Source organism: Colletes latitarsis, unplaced genomic scaffold, assembly GCF_051014445.1.
Source record: "Colletes latitarsis isolate SP2378_abdomen unplaced genomic scaffold, iyColLati1 scaffold0002, whole genome shotgun sequence".
In the NCBI taxonomy this organism is placed as follows: Eukaryota; Metazoa; Arthropoda; class Insecta; order Hymenoptera; family Colletidae; genus Colletes; species Colletes latitarsis.
The window spans coordinates 41,399,048-41,406,981 of NW_027488365.1; positions in this window are offsets into that span (position 1 = coordinate 41,399,048).

Below are 7,934 nucleotides of genomic sequence, written 5' to 3' on the forward strand. Positions count from 1 at the left end.
GGCAGCGGACCCACACGCACCCCAGGCCGGAAGGAGATCTGCGGATCTCCCCGACCCGCAAGTCCCCCTCAGGGCAATCCCCCGCCCATGCTAGGGCACGCGCCACGTCCTCCGCGGTGACCGTGTCCTCCAGCCAACGCACGCGCATCTCCGTGCATTTCGTGGGCCGGGCGACCCGGACACCCCGCTCGCCCAGCTGCTCCCGGAGCCTCTGGGTGAGTCGGCGAGTGGCCCTATACGGGGCCCCCGTCTGGGCGGACGACCTGGCGGCACGACGCAGCCTTACGATGCTACATCGGGTGCAGAGGCGGATGGCGCTGAGGGTCGTCCGCGGCTACCTGACCGTGTCGCATGAGGCGGCGATGGTTCTTGCGGGGATGCCGCCCATGAATCCCCTCGCGCGGTCGCACGCGATAATGTATCGTCATCGTGTCGACCGTTGCGCGGGAGTGGGGGGCGGTCCCGGGAGAGCAGGAACCTGCTTGGGGCGATTTGAAGCGTTAGGCCCGGCAGTTCGTGGTGCTCGGGTGGCACGAGCGGTTGGCCCCGCCTACCGCGGGGAACCGGACAGTCGGGGCTGTTCGGCCACTCCTGAGTGAGTGGCTGGACAGAGGCCATGGAAGCCTCACTTACCGGCTGGCACAAGTATTTTCCGGGCATGGCAGCTTCGGAAGATACCTGTGCCGGATAGGGAAGGAGCCCACGGCGCGTTGCTGCCATTGTGACGCCGAGCAGGACACGGCTGATCATACCCTCCAGGTATGCCCAGCTTGGGAGGGGGAGTGCCGTGTCCTGGTCGGCGTCATAGGGCGGGAAGTCTCGCTGCCGGGTGTGGTGCACGCCATGCTCGGCAGCGAGAGGAAGTGGAGGGCCGTGGCCTACTTCTGCGAGACCGTAATGCTGCAGAAGGTGGCCGCGGGAAGGGAGGGCAAGCTTCAGCGGCGCGCTGAGGCCCCCGCTCGTATGATGGCGCGAGGGCGTCGCGGGCGGCCGGCTTTGCGCGACGGATGACCCTCGCTGGGAGGTGGGCCCTGAGAGGAGCCCCCTCAAGCCAGGAGCGAAGGGTCGGACAGGGTGGGTCCGGCCCACGGGGCGGCACCCACGGTGGCCTGGAGCGGCCATGAGCTCCCGGTCGCCGAGGGGTAGAAACGGGGTTGCAGGCGGTAGCGAGTTGGGGCTTGCAGCCGCCACTAAGCGAGGCCCCGGGACGGATGCCGGCGGGATGGAGTGGCCCCGTCCTGCCGCTATGAGACAGAGTGTCTACCGGGAGGACCGTTTGTCTCCTCCTGGGATGGGCGCAAAGCGCGGGCACGTGGAGGATACCGGAAGAATGCTTCGAGCGATTCCCGGTATCCTCCCAAAACGTGCGGAAGGGTCACCGTGGGGTTTTTAGTGGGTAGGTCCCGCGTCCGTCATTCCATGGTCGCGTGGAATCCCACACACCACTCCCGCCTCTCCCCAAAGAGGTGGGAGGGAGTCTTTCGAAGATTCTCCCCACGACAAAAAAAAAAAAAAAAAAAGTAAGCTCGCAGTAAGCTAGTAAGCAAGCAGTAACCTAGAAAGCAAGCAGTAAGCGAGCAAGCTAGCAGTAAGCTAGTAAAAAGGCTGTACGCTGGAAAGCAAGCATTGAGCTTGTAAGTGAGCAGGGAGGTAGTAAGGTAGCAGTATGCTAGTAAGCAAGCAGTAAGCTAGTAAGCAACCAGTAAGCTGGTATGAAAGCAATTAGCTTCTAAGCAAGCAGTAAGCTAATATGCAAGCAGTGATCTAGTAAACGAGCAGCGAGCTAGTAAGCAAGCAGGAAGCTAGTAAGGAAGCACTAAGCTAGAAAGCTAGTAGTAAACTATTAAGAAAGCTGTAAGCTTGTAAGGAAGCAGCTAGCTAGTAAGCGAGCAGCAAGCTAGTAAGAAAGCAGTAAGCGAGCAACTTAGCAGTAAGCTAGTAAACAGGCAGTAAGCTGGTAAGCAAGCATTGAGCTAGTAAGCGAGCAGGGAGCTAGTAAGAGAGCAGGAAACTAGTAAGGAAGCTGTATGAGAGTAAGCTAGCAGTAAGACAGTAAGCAAGCTGTAAGCTCGTAAGCAAACAGTAAGCTAGCAAGCAAGCTGTAAGCTAGTAAGCAAGCAGTAAGCTAATAAGCGAGAAGCAAGCTGGTCAGCCAGCAACAGGCTAGTAAGCAAGCAGCAGACTAGTAAGAGTGCATTTAATTAGTAAGGAAGCAGTAAGTTTGTACCAAAGCAGTCAGCTGGTATGAACGCAGCAAGCTAGTAGAAAGCAGTAAGCAAGCAGTGAGCTTGTAATCTTGCAGTAAGCTGGTAAGCATGCAGTGAGCTAGTAAACGAGCAGGGAGCTAGTAAGCACGTAGTGAGCTAGTAAGCGAGCAGCAAGCTAGTAAGGAAGCAGTATACTAGTAAGCAAGCAGCATGCTAGTAGGAAACATGTAAGCTAGTAAGAAAGCAGTAAGCTAGAAAGCAAGCAGGAGGCTACTAAAAAAGCAGTTATCTATTATGCGAGCAATAAGCTAGATAGCAAGCAGTGTGCTAGTAAGCGAGCGGTTAAGTTAAATAGCAAGCAGTTAGCTAGTGAGCGAGCAGTGATCTGGTAAGCAAGCAGCGAGCTAGTATGCAAGCAGTAAGCTAGAATGCAAGCAGCAGGCTGGTAAGCTTGCAGTAATCGAGCAAGCTCGCAGTAATCTGGTAAGCAAGCAGTGAGCTTGGAACCGTGGAAGAAGCTACAAAGGAAGCAGCATGATAGTTAGCAAGCAGTAAGCCAGTAAGCAACAAGTAAGCTAGTAAGCAAGCAGTAAGCTGGTAGGAAAGCAGGTAGCTAGTAAGGAGGTAGTAAGCTAGTAAGTCAGTAGCATGATAGTAAGCAAGCAGTGAGCTGGTAAGCTAGCAGGAAGCTAGTAAGGAAGCAGTATCCTAGTAAGCAAGCAGCAGGCTAGTAAGAAAGCAGTTAGTTAGTAACAAACCAGTAAGCTATTAAGCAAGCAGTAAGCTTGTAAGGAAGTAATTGGCAAATAAGCAAACAGTAAGTTAGTAAGCCAGCAGTAACCTCGAAACCCCACGCACCCGTTTGGTTGTCCAGGCGGCAGGGGAGGTGAACCCCTACCTGGCGCGTCCCCAGGTGGCGGATAGGGGTAGCCGCTGGGATGGGATTCGGGGATGGGGCCCCCAACCTGAGGAGGCTGATGACCGCATCCGCGCATGGCATACCGGAGGTTGGAGCGAAAGCTTCCGCGGACCACACACCGGTATGAATGCTTTGCGTGGGTGAATGTGTTTGTGAGTGGCCCGGGGCATGGGATAATTGCCGTGGGTGTTTCCTAAGGCTGCAGGTTGGCCCCTTGGCGGCGCGATGAGTCCAGCAGCCAACGTGGCCACCCAGTCGGCGGCTTAGTCCTATGTCACGCGGCCGTGGGCGCTGGTGACCAGGCGCTTGCGGTTGAGTGGGAATGCGGTTGGAGGAGTGCCTCCCACCGGGGGGGGCCTGAAGAGGCACGAAGCAGAGGGGAACTCTGTGATGTCTCACTAGAGTTTCCGGACCGTCGCCAGGCGTCTGAGGATCGTCACCGTGGGGTTTTAGTCGGTATGAGTCCGACACTACCGACAAGCCCGCCCTTCGGGTTGGTTCGCGGGTGTCCATGAGGATTTCCCCAGGTACAAAAAAAAAATGTTACATCGAAAACAATCAGCAAGATAGTAAGCGAGCAGGAAGCTAGTAAGGAAGCAGTATGCTTGTAAGCAAACAGTAAGCTAGAAAGCAATTTGAAAGCTACGTAAGCAAGCAGTAAGCGATTAAGCTAGCAGTAAGCTAGTAATCAAGCAGTAATCTAGTATGCAAGCAATTAGCTAGTAAGCAAGCAGGAAGCTAGTAAGGATGCAGTATACTAGTAAGCAAGCCGTAAGTTAGTAACAAAGCAGTATGCTAGTAAGCAGACAGCAGGCTAGTTAGTAGGAAGTTAGTAAGAAAGCAGTAAGGAAGCAATAACGTAAGAAGTAAGCAGGAATGTAGTAAGAAAGCAGTTAGGTAGTAAGAATGCAGTAGGCTAGTAAGCAAGCAGTACGCTAGTAAGCAAGCGGCAAGATAGAAAGCATGTTGCAATCTAGTAAGCAAGCAGCAAGCTTGCAAGCAAGCAGTAAGCTAGTAAGCAAGCAGTGAGCTTGTAAGCAAGCGGTAAGCTGGAAAGAAAGCAGGTAGCTAGTAAGGAGGTAGTAAGCTAGTAAGTCAGCAGCATGATAGTAAGCAAGCAGTTAGCTAGTAAGCGAGCAGGAAGCTAGTAAGGAAGCAGTATCCTAGTAAGCAAGCAGCTGGCTAGTAAGAAAGCAGTTAGTTAGTTAGCAAGCAGCAGGCTAGTCAGAAAGCAGTTAGTTAGTGAGGAAGCAGAAAGCTTGTAAGCAAGCAATGTGCAAGTAAGCAAGCAGTGATCTAGTAAGCGTGCAGCGAGCTAGTAACAAAGCAGTAATCTAGTAAGCAAGCTGTATGCTTCTGAGAAAGCAGTAAGCTAGTAAGCAAGCAGTACGTTCGTAACAAAGCGGTATCCTAGTAAGCAAGCAGCAGGCTAGTAAGAAAGCAGATAGTTAGTAAGCATGCGACAGGCAAGTAAGAAAGCAGAATGCTAGAAAGCATGTTGTAAGCTACGTAAGCAAGCAGTAAGCGATTAAGCTAGCAGTAAGCTAAAAAGCAAGCACCAGGCTATTGAGAAAGCAGTTAGCTAGGAAGCAAGCAGTAAGCTAGTATGCAACCAGTAAACTTGTAAGCAAGCACTGAGCTAGTAAGCGAGGAGGTAGCCAGTATGAAAGCAGTATGTTAGTGTGCAAACTGTAAGCTAGTAAGCAAGCAGTAAGCTAGTATGCAAGCAGTGAGCCAGTAAGCGAGCAGAGAGCTAGTAAGGGAGCAGTTTGCCAGTAAGCCAGCCGTAAGATAGAATGCAAGCAGCAAGCTAGTATGCAAGCAGTAAGATAGTAAGCGAGGAGGAAGCTAGTAAGGAAGCAGTAAGCTTGTTAAAGTACTAAGAGACTTTAACGTGGGTGCGGATGAGGAAACAGACAGAGAGAGAAATTGTTACAAGTTTTTCAATAAAGTTTTTATTTTACAAAAATATAAATGAAAATTCAAGTACTGTTAAGAACCCAATAATATATAATGTATGGCGGCTAATAGTGGCGTGTTATTTATATTAATGTGGAATGAGTTAGAAATGTTTTTCGTTTTGTATCAATTTATATCAGTGTTTAAATAACGCGTTAATTCGTTGATTGAAAAACGTCGGTTAAACCGTCGCGTGATCGATAGAAAAAACAGGACATTTCTTATACGGTTATTCTCTGTTTACGCGACATTCCAGAGCCTTCTCTGCGTCGTAATATGTTTCGAGCAATACCGTGTAGAAAAACTACAAATTTACTTTCGATACAAATCACGCGTTCGGCCTAGTAACGGTTACCAGAGAACAGGTGTTACTACGCCGAAATTATAGAGAGGATACAAAATTAATAAGAGACAGGCAGCTTAGACCAGACAGCGCCACGAGACGAGAATTTTCCCCTCTCTCGTGGCTACGGTTAAGCAGGTATGTCTCGGGAACACTTGCTACCTGGTTCTCGACGAGTGCGGATCTCCTGAGCCGACCTCGTCAGTCTATCGGAATCGATACATACGATTAATTAGATTCGTCTAATACGATCGTGGATCCACTTAACCGAAACGGTACAAAACAGAGACTGCTGCGGATTCGAAAGAATCACGCCAAGTCGAATTTCGTACCCTACGGTTTCGTGAGAATATCTCGATTTCCGCGGTAAATGAACCATAGGAACGGGAAAATTTACTCGATAATTTGAGTAATTTTCACAACCCGCCATCGGTGGCTGAATATAATCAGATTACACTTAAACAGTGCTTGATTATCGCCACTGTTGTGACGGACAAACACGTGTTGCTGAAATCAGTGGTCGTGTTTGAGAACCGAGAGAATTTCTTGATTCTCTGTTTGCCTATTGCACGATTCAGAACCCCAACCTATAGGGAGCCTTCGTTGCAAAATCCCTGGTTTGGGTTCGTCGTTTTCCAGGGTCGAAACAAAAGTTTGAGATAACACCCGATAGGGGCCTTATTGGCATTCCCTGGGTAAATATCTCGGCTGGTTTCGACCTGCTCGAGCGTGGGTTCCAGATCGTCAGTGGGTACGGACACTCGACGTAGAACTACGTTCAAAGGGCACCGTGGTGTTAGAACCTTAATAATCAGTCGCTTCTGCGCAGTTAAGGCTCTGCATCACACCGGTCCCGTACGGACCAGGGAACAGCGAAAGACCGCGGAGTTGACAACCCTTGGAGCCTTACAACCTCCACTTGTTGTCCTCTCCTGCAAAAACCAAACCTACAGCAGTGGGAAGATCGAGATTAGAATCTCGTCTTCCCCATCTGCAATTCAACGTTTCCAAAATCTGAAACGTTGAAATATTTTACAGTCCACGAACTCGGCTGCGTATCGCTGTGGTGAAAATTCCCGCTCCAGTTTACAAATAAACGGAGTAAGGAGCGAGTGGATTAAAGCGAGTCCGACAACGCGACGAGCGTTGTCCTTTATTAACAGCTGGATTTCGGTCTCTTTTTGTTACAGAAGACCGAGGCGAGAGCCTTGAAGGCAAGCCGGCTCAGCCCAACTGCAGTTTATCCAGCTAATTTCCTATAAATTTTCTTTTTTTACGTTTATTTAATTTTTGAATTTTTCCTCTAAATAAACGGCCTAGTCCTTTGGACTAGGCGAAAGAAAATTATCAATTGTACATTCACTTTCCCCCATATTTCCAATCCCTCGTGATCCGGACCATATTTCGTTAAAGGGTACGAGACAAGGTTTTATCATAACCTTTGCACGAACTCGTACCTATTTTAACAATCAGTTATTATATTATTATGTTATTTAAATAAGTTTCTCCGTTTCAGTTTTCTTCAAGCACTTATCGTTTCAGTTTCTTCAATCGTTTATCGTTCAGTTCCTACAGCTATTTAAAAACCTCTCTAATATAATATGGTAAATGTATTAGGTTGTAAACACTGGTGTGTAATGTGATGACAAATAAAGTAAAGAAGAATGTACAAGGAAGCGCGAGAGGAGAGCGAGAGGCCTTTGGGGTTAATTTGTCCGTCAGAAACGAGATTGGAGGCGTCTCGCGGATTCGCGGATTGGATAGAAACCCCGCATCGTCGGGATTCTTTCCCAAGCCCACGGGTAAGGTTGTCGTAAGCGGTATCCTAGGCCCGGTAGACCAAAGGGGGAAAATGTGAGCGTCTTCCCAAAATCAAGGTCCACGAGCACGGTAGACCGATCAGGTCGAGCCGAGGCCGTTAGGCTGAGCGAAGCCGCGAGACGAGTCCTACAACATTGAGGTAGGGAGGATTAAGACGGTTCCGCGGCAGTACGCGTCCGGGATTCATTCTGGTCTGAGATGTCGTATCGACAGGACGATCCTCTGGCTGTCCTATCGTGCTTCGCTTAATACTATAATTTGCTCAATCGAGTCAGATGACAATACATTTTTGTTAATCATCCTATTGACTTTGTTGGCCTGCTGCTTATCCTGGGTTAGTCCTATAACCAGTACAAAATGTAAAAATAAACGAAAAACAGAAAACAAAACTCTTGGACGGTGGCTCTGCTTTGGCCAGGCGTCCCCTATTCTTTTGGTCTCCAATTTGTTCTACTGCGGAGGCTTTCTGCAACAAAAGAATCCGCCTAATAAATACTTTTGCGGACAAGTCAACAATCGCGCGCTCGTCAGCTGTTTCTCGCGCTCCAGCGACAGTCTGGTGTGTTTGGAGGGGAGAGCTGGCTGGCTATCTAGCGCTCTAGCTAGTGGACTGTATATTCTTCTCTCTCTGGTAAATGAGATTCGTTTCCTACGATCTCACCGACGCGCACAACCGGGTAGACGT